Raw genomic sequence first — 18959 nt, forward strand, 5'->3', positions numbered from 1 at the left:
TAGCACCAGGATGCCGATCCCTTTATTGTTCCTTTTACTAGAACTCCAAAATCAACCAACCAGAGCCAAGTGCAAAATAGTGGCTGAACTGGAAGAGGACCTACCTGTATATGCAAAATTGTGGTTCGGGTATCAGAGCACTGAGATGACCAGTATATGTTTTACAAGTAGAAGACTACACATCAGGGTTTTTAACAGCACAATTTGGAGCAGATAACCTTTTTTTTGCTGTTGTTAAAACGCTGGGGAATTGGAAACCCTTGTAGATCTACTGAACTGCCTTCTAACCACCCCTGATCTAGACCAGCTCTGAACCATGGGCCCAGCAAGATCCCACGGAGATATGCCCTTGTCTACCCACTGGATTATTAGACATGAAATTATATGCAGGAAGTTGGTAGTTCCATGGCATTTCTGTTGCTTTCTATTTGTACATATCCATTCCCTTGGTTTTGTGGTGTCTTCCCAAGATACTTTTTGTTCTCAGATGTAGATTTTGGAATTTTTTGCCTGCCTACACATTGCATAAAGCTCGGTGGGAGCTGGAGCCAGAGAAAACACTGATGGTTTTCCATGGAACTCCATTACCAGCTTCACCCTACCAATTTATTATTACTTCTGAGGTTTTCTCTCATGATCACTTTTCCAGTTCCACTAAATTCATAATTGCTTAGTTGCTCTGTAAATAAAATGATGTTTCAAACTGGAGAAACCTTAATGGCTGCTTGGTTTTTTGCTTATTATATTTAATGATAATTGAGGCTTGGGTCATTTAAAAGCAATCTAGTCCACTCTCTCTGTATGTTTCACTATAAACCTTCTTATTTCCTGGGCAATGAGCTGGAAAAGAATCCTGCTTGCTAAAGTATTTTTTCTGATATGAGGGACAGGTGTGATCATTGTGAGGGAAACATTCCTTGATGAAGCTCTGACTATTTAAGGTGAGACAGTGTATGTTTTGTGTTTTATTCAATTTTCATCATGTTTAAACGATTTATAAATTTGTAACATCAACAACCACTGCAACAATGAGAATAAAAATAAGAGTTGGTGAAGGGTTCATTCTTGCTGTAATGAATCCCTTAACAACTTTCGGATCCTTGGTCATTTGATCCTGAAATGGTCACGCTGTCAATTCAAACCCAGAATAAATGCATCTGAACAGCTACCTGTTGTTGTTTTTACAGATGGAGGCAATATCTGGGACTTTCTCCTCTGCCATTTTGATTTGAACCAAGGTAGGGTCTCTTAAATGGGTTAACATAGAGCTACCACTGGAATTGGCCTGGAGAAACGGCAAGTGCCATGACATTTTGCCGTCCCATTGCAATAATTTATACCAGGGGTGAAACTAGGCATTATTTCACCTGGCTCAAAGACCCAGTATGGCACCCCTCCCCCCATTTGCATTCACACACACACACACACAGGCTGGGAACCTCAAGGGCGCCCCTCTGGAGGCTTCACCTGGGGCAAAAAAAAATGGCTAGCCCCCCCCCCCCCGCATAGCTACGGCACTGGTTTACACCATAACAGAGCCCAGGGGGTACTGTTGTACTGGGCACACAGTAAAGAGAAGATCCAGATGCTTAAGCAGGTTGCTAGGTCTCTTGGAAGGGAATATGCAAAGCTAGATGTGAAGGCAAACTTCTAAGTGATTTCTGTGAGATGAGTCACCCCGAATGCACCTGCCTTTCAGTGCTTTTAATTGATGAGTGGAACCAGAGCTATGATTGACAAGTGGTTCTGACACAAGGCAATAGGAATCCATGGGATCCGAAAAAACCTAACATTTTCCCTCTCCCTTTAAGTGCATTTCTAAATTTCCTGCTTCAGTCTCATTTTCTAATCCTTGGAATCTCTGTAGTTTAAGGATCTGCTATTTCTCCTTGCGTTCCTTTGCCCTTCCTAGCAAATAGGATGCCACTCTGTTGTGGTAGGTTCATCTGAGATCAGGTACTCCCTAGAAGAAGCTAATTACTACGTGGATGGATGTTAAAGGATTCCCTCCAAGTGGCAAATGCAAAATGTGAAAACTTTGCAAAGATGACTTACTTCCAATGAAAAATGCATGGGATTGTTAACAGGTAAGCTGTCTTGGAGATCATTTGATCAAAGGTTTTAGAAAGCAAAATCGGATGCCTATAATACAAGCACCAAGTCCACACACACACATACACACACAGTTTGCAGCAATTTTAAACCTCCTATATCTTCACAACAGCCATATGAGGTAGGTTAGGGTGAGAGTTGACCCAAGGCAGGAAATGAATTTAAAATGTGGAACTGCAGTGCACATGCTCAGAGTATTTCTGTTGCTATTGTTTACCAAGGCTGGCAAAATGGTTTTTAGTTGTGTTTTGCTTAAAATATCAGGAATGGAATGTAGCAATCATTGCAGGGAGGGTGTGGTGTGTGCGCCTGATTTCCTGGCTTTGTGTTTTTATTTCTCATGTCTTTTCACATTTTTTCTTTTTTATTGCCTCCGAACAACTAAACGGATTGCTCATTTTTATATTTTTAATTTAAAAGTACATTGTTAGGTTACTCAAATGTTTTGCTGCTTTTACTTTGACTTGATTTTTAAATTTATTTATTTTTTTGCATGGTTTAAGATTCCCATTATGGGGGGAGCAATTTTGTGCCTTTAACAGCTACATGGCAGGCAAACATTAAACAGGGCAAGCCTTTGCTAGAATGCAAATAAAATTATGGGGAAAGCTTCCCTGGTGTGTCAAACATTACTTGTGTGCGACCTCTGGTTTTTGCTTGAGCTCTCCGCCTAAAAGAGGGCATGTACCTGGATATAACAAAGGTCTAAGTAAATTTTATGCAAAATGCTTCATAATTTATGCAAACTTTATGCAAAGTTGCAGGTGCAGCAGAGGGCCCTATCCATGTACAATATACTGGGTCCAGGAAATCCTGTTGGCCATAACACTAGCAACTCAGAGCAAGATGACTATAGTGTACCCAAAGTCATTCGGTCATGCCTTTCACATGCGTGTTCTCAAATGGCCAGAAATTTCATTTTGAATGATGCCTATAAGACTTCTTCCACCTGGTAATCCTAATCTCGCTTCAGTATGGTAGATTGGTCAGCTTTCCAGTAATTTTATACAATTGCATTTCCTAAATCTGAACCACCATTCCATAGCCACTTTGGTTTATAGCCAAGATGTCATTTCTGCCCATTCCCAACTTTTTCAATGCCTCCCCTCCTCCTTTTCTGCTGACATTCCACCATCCCCTTATGTTCCCCCTGCGCATAGAGTAATGCTAGAGTTGCCACAGTCTCCTTAATGTCTAATCCGCTAACACTGGGAAAGCATTGTATGGCAGCACTAATGCAAGGATGAATTCTGGAATGTGGAGCCTGGAGAGAGGCTTATAGAATAAGAAAGAAAGAAAAAGGGAAGAGGAAAAAGGAATTGAGAAGAGAAAGAAGTCAAAACCACACATGGGACATAAGGAGAAAAAAAGGGATTAGGTGACAATATCCGACTGCACTGAAGGGTCAGGAGAATTAAGCTTCAGAGCAGCTTGCTCAATGTGTGCTGGGATAAAAAGACTCTGATATGAATGGAGGTGGTTCAAGTGCAGGCGCTTTGTGGAATGCAATAGGAGTCTGCTAGGGAACATTTAAGAGAGCTATGCATTACTTTCATGTGACAAATAATGTATATTGTTTGCCGGGCAAAGATCTGAGCGTTCTCTGTCACTTTTATAAGGTCGTCACAGTGGAATGAAAATGTAAAGAAGCGGGGAGAATTGGGGTGCATTCCAAGGGATCGCATAATTACAAATAAATTGCAGAATTCCCTTACGGTTGGTGGTAGATTGCTTTTTAAAAAAATTATCCCCATTAGCTGTCATAGGATGCTTGCAATTTGTCTTTACAATGATATATGCTTAGAGGGCCGGGTGTTTGGCCAGCGCGAGTGGCCTTGACTCCTCTACAGGACTTGGTTTCAATAGACCCAGACTGCTTTGCACTGGCTAAGGACATGGGCATGCCAGAGGTCAGAATTTGAAGCAGACAGTTCAGATTTGTGATGTTTTTCCCACCATGAAACTTCATCGGCTAGGGAGTACTATCAGGGATTGGCTCTATCAGCTACTGGCACATATACAGTGATGAGATCCAAACAGTGCAAAGCTCAGTTTATATCTATCTAGATCACCCACGTCTGTTTTTAATAAAATGTGTGTGATCAAATTCATCAGTGGCATCATCAGTATGACCTCTGGACTGGAATGTGTACACAGTCTCAGGACAATACTTTGAAAGCTACTCAGACATGTGTTTTCCAAGATGATATGTGAAGTTCCTTATGTGTGATATCAAAGAGAGCTGCAATTTCCCCCTGGTTGTGTTTTTCAGTTGGTTGCCCACTTAGGTTTTCTTTTCTCTAGATCACCCTCATTGTTAAACAATGGATAATTTTAAATCTGCATATACTTAATCAATTCGCATTTCTGAAAGGGTTAAATATTAGTTATACTGAAGAATCACAAGTCAACCTTAGGTTTTCTAATGTAAGGGAAACCAAGTTTCAGAAAATATCCTGATTGCTTAGTAAGAAAAGTACTACTACTACTACTACTACTACTACTACTACTAATATTTTATTTATACCCCGCCCATCTGGCTGGGTCTCCCCAGCCACTCTGTGCGGCTCCCAACAGAACACTAAAAACAGAATAAAACTTAAAACATTAAAAACTTCCCTAAACAGGGCTGCCTTCAGATGTCTTTTAAAAGTCAGATAGTTTATTTCCTTGCCATCTGAAGGGAGGGCGTTCCACAGGGTGGGTGCCACTACCGAGAAGGCCCTCTGTCTGGTTCCCTGTAACTTAGCTTCTCACAGTGAGGGAACGGCCAGAAGGCCCTCGGAGGAGGACCTCAGTGTCAACTTTGTGATTTGGTCTGTCATATTCTCCACACTAGCACATGTGCTGTAGAAGTTCTCTCTCTCTCTCTCTCTCTCTCTCTCTCTCTCTCTCTCTCTCTCTCTCACACACACACACACACACACACACACACCAATCTTTGCATGGACAACAGAGGATGCATCACATTTCCCTCCCTTTCCTACTGGTGACAATTATGACTTGACCCACAATCTGACCTGGAAGTTGGGGGAAGAGCTAAAAAGACAACAGTGTCCTTCCAAATATGTATCTTGTCACATCAGCTCTTGTGGAACATCCCATCCTTCCTTTGATATGCCACAATGCAATCCAGGCATATTTTTCAACAGTTGCATTCCTTCCTAGCTGGAGTCTAAACACATTTGAAAAGTTTGATAAGACTGCATTCACAGCAGCAGTCTTTCCTGCTTAATCTTCATTTTAAGAAACTGATGGGTCCTCCTGGCTTTCCTGTGTGAACTAGCTTTCCTTCTGCACTAGCTTGTCTGCTGTGTGACGAAAAGTAAGCTTCAGACAGAGCATTTGTCTAAAAAGGCCCAGCAACTTATAGTTGTAGTCCTAAACATTGAGTAAATGCTATTTATTCGGTATTTTTTAGGCAAGGCACTTACAAGACCCTCAACTTCCATCGTATGAATATAAATTCCAAGGTTTATGGAAAACAAAAGCCAATCACCATGAAAAGGCAACAGGGGAAATCAATAAGATAGCAATAAAAGAGCTGTAAAACAGCAATTGCAGTAAACTGCAAAAATCCACCCAGCATAATATCATTAAGGTATTTAAGATAATTTGGCACCAGATCAAACAACAACAGTATAATATACTATAAAGAAAAAGCAACTTGAAGTAAATAGGTCTTTAACACCCAGTCAAAGGCTTGCAATTACAGGGCCATGTGAACCTGCAGTGGAATAGTGTTCCATAAATATGGGGACACCACTGAAAAGGCCACTGATTTAAATCTATTGGACTTTCTTCTGAATAATATGCAAGCCTGTTATTATCTGTTGGAAGGTTCTGGGCAAGTATAATACCCCTAAGCAGAATAAAATATTTGCCTGTGGATTAATTCTATGAGTCAGAATGCTAGGCTGCAGGGCCTAAGTTACAGTCTAGAATGAGAAGAGACCAAAAGGCAATAGAGGACCATGTGATGGAGCAGATCTATGGATCCTACCTCCTTACACTGGGCTCACTGCAGTGCACCTGGATGGGGTTGAGATGGAGCAGGGTGACACAAAGTTTAGGGCTGCACAGGCACACTGGCAAAGCCAATCCAGTGCTCCTGCTGTTTCCTATGCAGCCTTGGCCTCACTGCTGCCATTCCCCACCCAAGCCAGTGTTGGGAAAGCAGATCCATGGCTCTGCTCTGACACACAAGCTGCTACTGTCAAAGATGGTTTTGATGACACCTGGTTGTGAGTTGCATGTTGAAGCCCAATGGCATCCTCATCAGCCAAAGGGAGCCAAACCTTTGTTACTGCCCATTCCAAAGAAGCATGAGTAAGAGTCTGCTGGATCAGGCCAATGGCACATCTTGTCCAGCATCCTGTTTTCACAGTGAGAAATGCCTGTGGGAAACCCACAAATAGGAACTGAGCACAAGAGCACTCTCCCCTCCTGTAGTTTCCAGAGACCTGGTATTCAGAACCATCACTGTCTCTGACCATGGAGGCATCCTAAATATGATTCCGCTAAAAGGTTTCCTTCCTTCCTTCCTTCTCTCTCTCTCTCTCTCTCTCTCTCTCTCTCTCTCTCTCTCTCTTTCTTGACAGATATAGATATACATGTTTGTATTGTGGGTCATGAATCTTTGCCACCCACCCTGCAGTCACATCTTCAAGATTTCCTCCAGCTCTCTGAGAGCTAGAAACGTAAGTTTTATAAATTAAACTGAAATTCCTAGGAGTTTATCTGGAGCCTCTAGGCCATGAAGGTGGGGGGGGGGAATTCAGTGCAGACCATATGTCATGCCTCACTGCTTAAAAAAAAGCCTAATAAAAAGTAACAGCCTCCCTATCTATCCAAGTCCGTTCTTCCTTCCTTAGCAGGACCTAGGAAACTGGCTTGTCAAAGAAGTAGAAAGTTATTGTCTTTTCCAAACAAATACCTCCCTCCACTGCACCAGCAACAATTTAACCCTACATTTTATTTATTATATTATTATGTTTTACAGGGCAGCTATTTTAATCCAGCCTTGTTAATCATGCTTCATGCGGAAGATCACAGTACAATGTTTTTGTCACAGATCTGCCGGTATGTCAGAGTTTTTTGTACTTCCTTTGTCAGTGATATGGATCTCTTCCTGGTGATAACGCCCAACACACACACACACACACACACACACATCTTTTACCATTTCCTCTCAAGCATGTTGGTGGGGGGGGGGAAGGGGGAAATGAACAAGAAATGCTTTCATTTTCATCTGCACAGTTCAGACAGAGGATGCCCATTCCAGACGAAAGATGGACGCACATCCTAGCTGCATTCTCCAGCAGCTTACACTCCAAAACAGATGCTGGTGTCGATCATAAAGTGAGGCTGCAGACTGCGGACTGTCAGTACATAGGGAGTTGCTGATTCCACAGTTATTACATTACTTTTGTGAAGGGATTATATCCTCAGGACCGCGATACTCCTCAAGAATCTCCTCTCCCCATATGGACTCTGAAATCATTACCTGAGGCCCTTCTTCATGTGCCTCCTACATGAGACGTCTGGAGGGTGGCAACAGGAGAATGGGCCTTTTTCTGCAGTGGCTCCCTGTCTGTGGAATGCTATCTTCAGGGAGGTTTGCCTGGCACCTTCACTACATATCTTTAGGTGCCAGGGAAAAACAGTCCTCTTCTCCCAGGCCTTTGATTAATTAAACAACCCATACCGTTTAAACTGTTGTTGAATGTTTTTTTGTCCGTTACTAAATTGTCCTGTGATCCTCAGATGAAGGATGGTATAAAAATTAAACAAACAAACAAACAAATGCAATGGGCTCTGCCACTGATGTATGGACCATTAGCTAAAAAGCCACTCCTGTGTACCTGGAGACTGCCTGTGTAAAATGTATCTCTTGGTCATTAGAAAGCTCCAGTTTGATGAAATTGAGATAACAACCCAAGGAGGAAGAAAACTTCCTAAAAATTGCATGCATAAATGAAATAGGAAAGCATACTGTATCTGAAGCAAAACTGCTGAAATTGTCAACATCTTGAAGAAAAGCAATAGAACTGATGAACAATTCTATAACATTTGAAAAGAGGCATTCTTAGTACTACATTTCTGACATTGATAAAGAATTATCTGTCTTTAGAGTGCAGCTTAGTTGACTGCCCATTATTTTAGGATGCTCTTTATTCCAGAACATCTCAGTTCCATAAAGTTCCATAAAGCACAAAACCTTCCACCTCCACCCCATGCTTCATATTTCCACTCGATTTAAAAAACACCAGAGCTCCAAAGTGCCCTTTATTTTGGTCTATTTCTATCTGGAAACATTACCTAAACTGCTGGATACCTGGGCAAAATTATTTGGCTCTCTGCTTAGCATTCCAACAGCTTATCCCCAAAGGAATGCCTGGAATCAGACCAAGCATTGTTTTCCCCACATTCTGCACCACTGCCGAAGCATGAAGGAAACTCCCTCCCTCCCTCACCTCACCTCACATCCCATTCTCCAATGACCCACACACAGAGAGAGAGTCGAGGAGAGGAGGAGACAGGATGGAAACATTGAGAACTTATGTTTCTGAAATTTGCTGGGCATTGCTCCCCCTTCGAGCCCCTCTCAACATTAAGTAATGTGGGCAGCTGTAACAGTCACCCATTTCACTTTCCATGCTGTTTTAATGTGCACTCAGTGATATAAATGAAGGGGGAGAGAGAAAGAGAGAGGGTGTGATTCCATTTTGGGAACACAGTGCACTAACACCACCCCTACAACATACCCCCCCCTACACACACACACACACACACAGAGAGAGAGAGAGAGAGAGAGAGAGAGAGAGAGAGAGAGACGAAAGACTACAATTCAAACCCTCTTTGTGCCAGCCTCTGCTTGCTAGCCTTCACCAACTTCCATTCTCTGGTCCACAGTTCCTTTTTCTGCCCACCAAGTGGATGGGAGAAAGTACCCTTGGTGGGATCCCTGCTAGCAGTATCCTGTGTAAAGTCCCCAAATGGTGACTTATTGAGGCAGGGTGATGCTGCCAGGGTTTGGATTGTACTGTTGTATATTGGACCAGCCTTCCCCAGCCTGCAGATGCTTCGGTCTATACCGTATCTTCCATCATCCCAAACTTTTTTCCATGCTTGTTGGGCTGATTGGAGATGAAACCCAACAACATCTGGAGGGCTCAAAGCTGGGGAAGGCTGTATGAGATGCTTATTCCAAAAATTTGGAGTCAGGCACAATCCAGTCTTAAGACTTCAGTACGCAAAATACTTTACTAAGAAGTAAATTCCATTAAACTCAGTGTGAACTACTTTGAGGAAACCTATCTCAGAGAGCCACCAATATTGTTGCTCAGTGGCTTGTTTCTAAAAAGAGTCAAAGCTCAAGGCTTTGGAATGAAAATTTGGATGTTCTCATGTGCAAGACCAATTGAAGTGAATGGATGCTGCTCAACCTAGATTATGTATTTGGTTCCCCCCCCCATTCTTTCTTGTGCTTATCAATATATTATGATTCCTTTACTTTCCCTTTATGTAGTTTAATGAAGAAGAAGAATAAAAAATATTTTTAAAATGTTGTATTAGGGGAAACCACACATAAACATGCATATATCAGTGAACGTAACATGCAAAACTGTATGATATCATGGAAAGTTTCTCACAAAATGTGTATGTTAGGCAAAATAGCACACCAAATGTGTATATTTGGAGAAATACTAGTGAATGCTGATGAATTTTTGTGAAGTGTGTGTGTGTGTGTGTGTGTAAACCAATGTGGAAATGAAGAGAAGTGAACTCAAATGAGAAGCTGGGACAACCCAGAATCGACACATCTGTCTATCGCTATTCAACACAAAATGCAATAATAATAATAATAATAATAATAATAATAATAATAATAATAGGTTAGTGTTTAGTGGAAATGTTTTGCTTTCCTCAGAAAACCCTCTGATCAAATGCCTATGGAAGCAATGGAAATCTTCCATGTAAACTCCACTGGGCTTTGGTTTTTGCTCCTCAGAACACTGTAAATAAACATTCCGTTGGGCCTGTATTCTATTATAGGACCAGGATCCATATGTCATCCTGCTGAAGAGCAACCAATGGGCTTCAAGCAGCCCAAAACTGGGGACGCCATGGCATTCTTCTCATGGCTCTCCTCACGCTTAGAATTCAAGAAACAAAACAAAACAGTTCAGGGTCAGATGTTTCAGGCTGCCCTTAATAACAGTGGCCCTTTTGAACACTTTTCCTTCTGCTCGCTGCAAAGGTTAAAGAGTAGGAAATGCCTGTTTTGTTTGACCTTGTGGTCACAGAAACTGACAGGAATCATATTTAAGGCTCGAATGTGTGGTTATTTTTAGTCCCAGTAACTATTCCGAAGTCAGGGCTGAAGTAAATAGAAAGGAGCAACATTAGCAAAAGGCGTCAAGGTAGAATAGGGGCCATTGTTTTCGCTGTCCTTTTGGGGGCCTGACTTGACTATTTACATCAACTTCATGAGTTTAGCTGATACTTCCTCTCCAAAAGATGAATAACGTCCAGCCGGCTTACATAAGTGCCTGGCCCTATTTTCACTTTCCTGTGTGACCACTTGGCTGGGATGCATATGAACCCTTTGTGTCCCTCAGCGCTTCCCATTTCCGAAGGATGCATCCTGCCTGGAAAATAGCAAAGGAAGGGAAACCGTTTCTAGCATTATTTCCTAATTAAATGGCTTGCATTATGATGGGCTTGCTTAATCAAAGTTCCTGCCGTTTCTCTTCTTCCTCTTGTCTTGTTTATCAAAACAAGAGAGCCAAGCAATAGCAAAAGATCTATAACGGACGTGAAGATTCTGATCTTGGGAAGCAGCAGTGGCAGAGGCAGAAATTTGCTCTATCTGAGTGGGGAATGCAGCTGATCCCATACAGACAGCTATGTTATTTCGTATCATCGGCTGGGTTTTGAACATGCACTCCATCTTAGAGTTCAGCACATTTAGAATCGAAAGGAATGCAAAAACATCTTCCTGGGCTGTGGACAGGAACACTTGAAAAAAATTAAAATTGTCCAGTAGCACCTTAGAGACCAACTAAGTTTGTCCTGGGTATAAGCTTTCTTGTGCATGCACACTTCTTCAGATACACTGAAACAGAAGTCACCAGACCCTTATATATAGTGGGAGGGTGGGGTTTTTCTCAGAAGGATAGTAGGAGATGGGTGATTGACTAAATGGGTATGGTAAACCTGTTGACGACTGCAATTAGTCCTACAGGAAAAAGCAAAGGATAGTATGCAGATGACCAAAAATAGCTTTAGCATACGTAATGAGACAAGAATCCAATATCTCTATTCGGACAAGGTCTCTCCGTAGTTTTCAGTTTAGTAATAAGTTGTAATTCAGCAACTTCTCTTTCAAGTCTATTTCTGAAATTCTTTTGTAATAAGATAGCTGTTCTGAGATCCTGTATTGAATATCATGGGAGACTGAAGTGTTCTCCCACTGGAACATAGGGAAGGATGCGCTCTGTTAGTATTGAAATGGCACAGGTGAGAGCTGAGTGCAGGGTGGGGACCAAAGGTGGACAAGCTACCCCAGAAGGAGCATGACGTGTGTGTCCCCCCCCCCCAAGTACTATCCCTCCCTTAACACTCCACACACCCATTTATTTGACTACAATTCATTCCATTCCTGACTACTGGTCCTACTGGCTGGGGCTGATGGGAGTTGGAGTCCAAAACATTTGTGTTATAGTAAAGCAAACCATGTCTGGCAGATGGTGAGTGTATTGGGACAGAGAATTATTTCATCATGTTGGCTTATACGCCACTGATATAACAACATATATCCCCTAGCAGGCTTCAACAGTAACACCGCCTGATATATTTAAAAACAATTTTTATTTATTTTAGAAAGCATTTGCCCCACCCTTCTGAAACATTTGCATCAATTGCTGGAGCTTGCAAAAACAAAACAAAACGCAGAACCCCATAAAATAAAAAGCATGCATCTAAAACAGTCTCAGCAGATAAAAATGTTCCAAAATGAGAGTCCCCCACATTTATAAAAAAAAAATCATCTGTTCCAAAATGGGAAAGTTTTAACCAGCCAATAATAATAATAATAATAATAATAATAATAATAATAATAATAATACAGGAAATGAGAGGAAAAGATGGATCTCACAAGGCAAGGATGCTCCCACAGGGAAAACCTTTGTCCCAGTCCATCATACCCTGATCATGAATGGAGGAGAGTGAGACTTCTCCAACAGATCGCAGGGAGTGAACAGGTTCCCTTAGGTGTCCTGGCCCCAAGCCTTTTGGGGCATGAAAATTTGAATTGTGACCAGAAAGTAACTGGGAACCAGAGTGGCTGTTGTAGAATAGGTATAATATGATTCCATGACTGAGTACCCACTAATAGCCTCCCTGCTACATTATTCCTAAACATTAGGAAGAACTTCCTGACAGTGAGAGCTGTTCGGCAGTGGAATTTGCTACCAAGGAGTGTGGTGGAGTCTCCTTCTTTGGAGGTCTTTAAGCAGAGGCTTGACAGCCATCTGTCAGGAATGCTTTGATGGTGTTTCCTGCTTGGCAGGGGGTTGGACTGGATGGCCCTTGTGGTCTCTTCCAACTCTATGATTCTATGAAGTTTACAAGGAGTCTTCAAAAGTCCCCCATGCCGAGCCCAGTTCAGCGATGGAACCTGGATTGAACTAACCCACAAGTTACAGTGTCCTGATTTAACACCAAGGAATGGGTGCTGCTATCACACCAGCTTAAACTGGGCAAGGTTCATTCACATTGTAAACCTACTATAAAACTCAAATCAATAAAATGCATCATAGAGATTCTGGATTACTCTACCAAAAGGTTTCACAGAAGGAAAGCTCTTTGATAAGCATATAAAGCATTGCATTTGCTGATAGCAATGCTTTGTGAGCTGCCTTAGAAACACTCGGTGTATCAACGGGCAGAATAGAAATTCTCCAAAGGCATAAATAATGCCGTATGCAAAGTTGTTTGGCAAGTGTCTCTAGGAAGGAAGTCCCAGGTGCCACCTCTGAAAATTTGCTGTTCCCTGTGACTATATGGAACATGGTGTTTTCTGAAGGACTGTCACATGCCGTAGTCTTGTAGACTTCCAAGACTGTAGGTGAGTATTGTGAAAGGAAAGAGTATGTATGTATGTATGTATGTATGTATGTATGTATGTATGTATGTATTTGCCACTTATATGCCAAAATACAAGCCAAAGCGGCATATAAATGTAGATTTTGAAGTGATATCCTAATGTGCCTCTTACAATGCAATCTCTTTCAATAGGACACTACAGGGAGTACGTGAAGGAAGGTGGCCACTTATGCATCACCAAAAAGGAAAAAAGTGGATCACAAAAGAGGACATAGATCAGCATAAAAAGTGCATATGCTAATATATATGTCTTGATCCATTAAAAAAAATACTCTAATTTTAATAGGACAAACTACATTTCACCATCGTGTAGAATATCATCCTACTGTTGATGGGCAATTTCAAGGCCCCGCCCCCTGCTCTCCCTTCTTATAGTTCTTATTCTTTAAACCAGACTTTGAGCAGAAAGCCCTTCGAAAAAGAAAAAAGAAGTCTTAAATTAGAGTATTGAATTAGACTGTCCCCTGCAATGTAGGACGCGGCCACCCTAACACAAAAGGTTGCCGCCTTCTTGCAATTTGTTGATAATAAAGGCAAGGGTATCACATCCCATTGACACAATTTCTCAGAGTAACTAGCAAGGTGACAGGGAAATGGGAGAACTTGGGGATGTGTGTTACAATAAAGATACCTTTGATTGATTTTTATTCTGTCCAATAGATGGCAGTCATATACACTCAGGCATCGGTTTGAAAGCCAGGAAATTGGAGCAGAGCGAGAAGCAGGAACAGATTCAAAGACGGAATAGCAAAAGCCAACATCAGGGAGCTAGGGACGGAGCAGCAGGCAAGTTGCTAAACACCAAATGCCATGAAGATATATGTGCAATGAGAGCTGATCGTACAGACATGTGAGCAGATAATGCTAATGTTTGGAGAAGAGCCCCAGAATCCTATCCTATAAAGCTGCTATAGTTGACTGATCCATAAGGGTGAAGGGGACTCTGCTGCACCAACTTCTGCCTGCTCTCAGACTGTACTCACCTGCCTGGCTTTTTACTCACAACCAGTCTCAGGGTATCATTGCCTCCTGGAGGTGGACCCCGTACATAAAGGAAAGCAATACTTCAGAGGCATCTTGCAAAAAGAGTGTGCTAGGGCTACTCTGTTTTTGTAGCAACTGTAGCAAATTCTATTCAACATTATTCACATCCTTGTAGTGTCAGTTCTTATTGCGTATATATCTTCAAGGTATTTGTCTCCTTCCCCACTTAAACCTGATGAGTCAACAGGAAAAAAACAACATATCTGTTTCCCACCAGTATGGCTTTGGCTTCCTCCCAAAGGATCCTTGGAATTGTGGTTTGGTGAGGGTGTTGAGAATAACTAGTCCCCTATACTAAACTACAATTCCCAAGGTTCCTTGAGCCGAGAGAAAGACTTAAAACAGTCTTCGGTGTTGATCTTGTACATTCTTTGAGTTTACTTTGCTGAGCCAATAAATGCATAATTTCTGCCTTTGTCCACACTGACTTTTCTATTACTGTCGTGCTTCCCCCTTTGCTTTTTGCTTTTTCAGCTGTGTTTGTGTGTGTGAGAGAGAGAGCGACTGCAAAAGCACCGCTGCAGTGGAAAGAGCAAGGAACTTTCAGCAGCGAAGCACAGAAGGACTCGCCGTTTACTTTTACTTCTTCATGATGAAAAATTCTTAATCTCTGAGGTAAAGGGAGGCGGGGGGAAGGTACCTGCATACACAAATGTTAGTCATAGGTTGGCTAAGCAACTGATGTAAGAGAAGGAGCATTATGGTCCATTTGCTACAGACCTACAGCTTCAAGAATCTTGGCAAGGGCAAGGGTGTTATCATTTAGATTACACTAAAATGAACTGGTCTTCAGCCAAAGGCACGTTAACAAAGAGATTTCGAACAAGTGCTGTTAAAAATGGCAATTTGTAGATTGAAAGGCGGAACTTTTGGGTGTGAATGTAAATGTTAGCTTTTAAACATCTGTATTTGTTAATGTGCAATGTGTAAACCCAGTTATCTGGGCTTAAGTTCGAGGCGGAAATTAAGGGGGTGGGATGCTATTTGAAACTGGCTTTGGTTAACTCTAGTTACATTCGGGTGCTGGGAAAAGTCTCTGCCTGAGATCCTGGAGTAGCTTATACTGCCTGCATCTGCCTTCTGCCATTGAAGTAGTCTATACTGGCTTAGATGGACCAATGGTATGATGGCACAAAAAGGCATCATGCGTTCACACAGATGTGAAAAGCGAGCCATGAAACTGATTTATGCTTACTAGATTTTTTAATATATTTTTTTTCATTTTGGGATGATTGCTTCATTTATTCATTAATAAATGAAGGAATGACTAATTCTGGAAAAGTTAGTAACCAAGACCCATTGAAGAAAAGCAGCAGAATGGTTTGCCAATTCATGTGCACATTTATTTAGGAGTAAGCTTCAGTCAATTCAAGGAAACTGAATGCCATCTGAAAGCACAGAGGATCAGGCTGTCATAGCCTTCTAGGTTAATAAGAGCTCAGTAAGTGATAGCTTAGATATCAGTAATGTGTGTTTTAGAAAGACAACATTCCTTCTCCAGATAGAAGTTACAAAAGGCATATTTGTGAATTCTAATTTGAGTTGACCAGATCCACTCTTCCCATCCTATTTAGCAGGGGAAGCCTAACCATGTCTACTCAGAAGTAAGTCCTACTGAATATAATGGGGCATACTTCCAGGTAAGTGGAGTTAGGGCTGTATGTTGAGCTATCCTTTAGCTTTCACATTTCTTGATTGTCCCAAGGCAGCTCAGGGTTCAACCCCCACTCAACCTGATCAAAATGCATTTAAATTTTTGTGTATTGTGAGATAAAATTCCCATATATTTAAAGCAATGAGTGAACACATATGATCCTCATGGTCCCTTCCAATTTTATGATTCTATAACAATGGCAATATCACTTTAAATGTTTACATTACTGGGTCAGATCAGACAATGTATGACATCATTTTCATATTTGGCTGACATTTACATATCATTGTACAATATTTGTGGTATTGTCACATACGAAATGTAGGCAATTTTGGGTAGACACCCCCACGAGCTGTGTTTCTTATACACCTTTCACCACAACATCCCAGAGCAGGTTACAACAATATAGAAATACAATATTAAAATCAGTTTTAAATGTTTTACAATCATCACAAGTTGTCACACTTGCTCCAGTAAGCTGGGAGCATCATACTGGAGCAACCATGCATCCATTTCAGCAAGTGTATTTATGTAGCTATCGATTCATAGACCGCCTCTTAGCAGAAGCTCCCAAGGCAGCTTTAAATGGGATGTATGCAGACCACACTGTCACCTTGCCAATGTGGTTGTGTGAAGTTAGCCTTCTTTAGAAACATGACCTCCATTGTACAAAGCTAAATATTTGTGAGAGGGCACTTTGCAAATCAGCCACAGGACTGGGAAGAGAAGAACCCACAACTTCTCCTAACTCCTTCTCCCATCCCATACACTAAACATTGAGCTTTCCTCCCTTGTGAAGGGAAGAGAGATGTTTATCCAAACTATAAATAATTCAGGTCTGTAAAACATGGGCTGGAAATTATCTAAAGGCAGGCTCTCTTGTGAGACTCCTGGTTCATCAGGAAGAAAAAATGCAGAGCTACCATGTACTTGTAGCATTATATTATTACATTCATGCAGTGCCAACGAGAAAGCATTTCAAAGCAGAAATATATGCAAGAGGGGTGAGTAGGTTTCTGAGAGGCAAAAAGGGGGGGCCTCATCTGTATTCACAACAAACCCATTCCCACACTTATTTACAAGACGTAGTGGTGCAGTATTGCTAATTTCTGTTAGCCTTTCAAACTGGTGAGAATGTGGTGGTGGTTAGTCTAAAATGGGTCAGTATATAGACAGTTCAAATAAAAACTATTTTCTAACCCATCAAGCAGGTATGGTGTGAGTTCCATGAGTTATATACCCATGGTGTCCTTCCATTCACAGAAAGCTCATTGATTCAGCAGATGCTTCTACGAATGAAAGAAGGGGAGGAGATTTTTGCTGATCCCTCTTTTCCTGTACAGCCTCTGGTGCCCAACTAAATATATTCAAGAGAGCTGGGGTACCCTTTGGGGCTGTGTGGGTGAGGTGCAGGAGTCTGCAGGAGAAAGGAAATACTGGTAATGCCAAAATTGTCCTCATGCTCCATCCATTCATGGAAAGCTCTACTGCATCAAAGAGCCTTCTGTGAATAGCATTAGATAAAACCTAAGAATGTTGGGTACTTTAGCACCATGTCCCTTGACCTTTGGGTTTCTGTTTACAGAGTTAGGAATGGGAAAATCTCTCACTTTCAGCTTCTCACTGTTTCTGATTTGTCCAGACTTAAGTTTGGTTCTCCACATATCCCTATCAGCTTCCATTTTTAAAAAAATTCCCATGAAAATCCATCAGCATTGTAGTACAATTTCTTCCAACGTACATGTTAGCATGCAATTTTGCCTCCTGTATGAGGAATTCTGTTTATTATTTTCACTAATATATGCATTCTTATGCACACTTTCAGGGGTGCTTGGATCGGGGGCCATCTTGCCCATCCCTCTAGCCAAAGATGAAAAATCCTAAAGTATCGTAGATGGCAGAAGATAGATAATTGTTCCCTGGTGGTCTATGTGTTTGTTGGTTACTGGGTTTCTTGCAAAGAATCCATTCAATCTTTTCCTTAATTTTATCCAGCAAGACATTCCTTATTTTCTTAAGAATGAGTGCACATTCGAAATCAAAACACCAATTAGTTATGCCAACTGTTAAGAGATTCAGGATATGCACTATAGCATTGTAAACTGTAAATACGTTGGTGGCCCATGGAGATGGACCTTGCATAACTGAGGACAACCTACTCCTGGCCTAGCATAATATGATGTGCTTTTCCACCCACCATTTTAATAATACAAGATGCATCCTCCTTTCTGAGTCCATCTTTTAAAACTTACAATGGTTTTCTCCTATGCTGACTTTAAGCTAATCATTCCCGATGGACACAAAGTCCCTATGCCATTAAGATTTGTCAAAAATGAAAAGACACTATGGCAGAAATACTTGTTGTGCAACTAAGCCCTCTAGACCCACAGTGACAAATTACCACAGTGGACCCGTGGGAAAGTATTTATTTTACCTCTAGGTATAATTATAAGGAATAGCAAAACTGTTCAGACCTTGCCAGGAAGAGCGTGAATATCTAAAAAGACGGAAAAACTCTAAATTCCATTACCTGAACAAACACGTTAGTATAATAGAGAAAAAAAGTAAACAAAACAGCGCTGCCAAAACATTGAGGTTATGATCCATCAACAGCTAGATTGAACTTTCATTTTTAACATTGGTAATGACTCTCTGACTCCTGAACATAGTTTATAACAAGCCAGGTTTGTTAGGTGGGGCTCAATAAGTCTAATAATGAATCTTTCCAAGCCAAAATGCTCGCCCTCTCCTTTTCACATCTTGGAAGCCATTTCTCCAATTTGGCAGTTGTAAGCAATAGCTCCCGCTTTTATTAAAAGGTTATATTTTATTCCCTAGAATCTCCTTGACTTCAGGAAAGTGGATAAATATAGCAAAGTGGTTTTTGAAAGCTAGTAAGTGTTAGACATTCCGGAACTAGGCCATCTTTCTCCAATGGAAGCCTAGTTTCGCGATGGAATTGGATGCTGAAGAGCAG

Source organism: Lacerta agilis, chromosome 1, assembly GCF_009819535.1.
Source record: "Lacerta agilis isolate rLacAgi1 chromosome 1, rLacAgi1.pri, whole genome shotgun sequence".
Lineage (NCBI taxonomy): Eukaryota > Metazoa > Chordata > Lepidosauria > Squamata > Lacertidae > Lacerta > Lacerta agilis.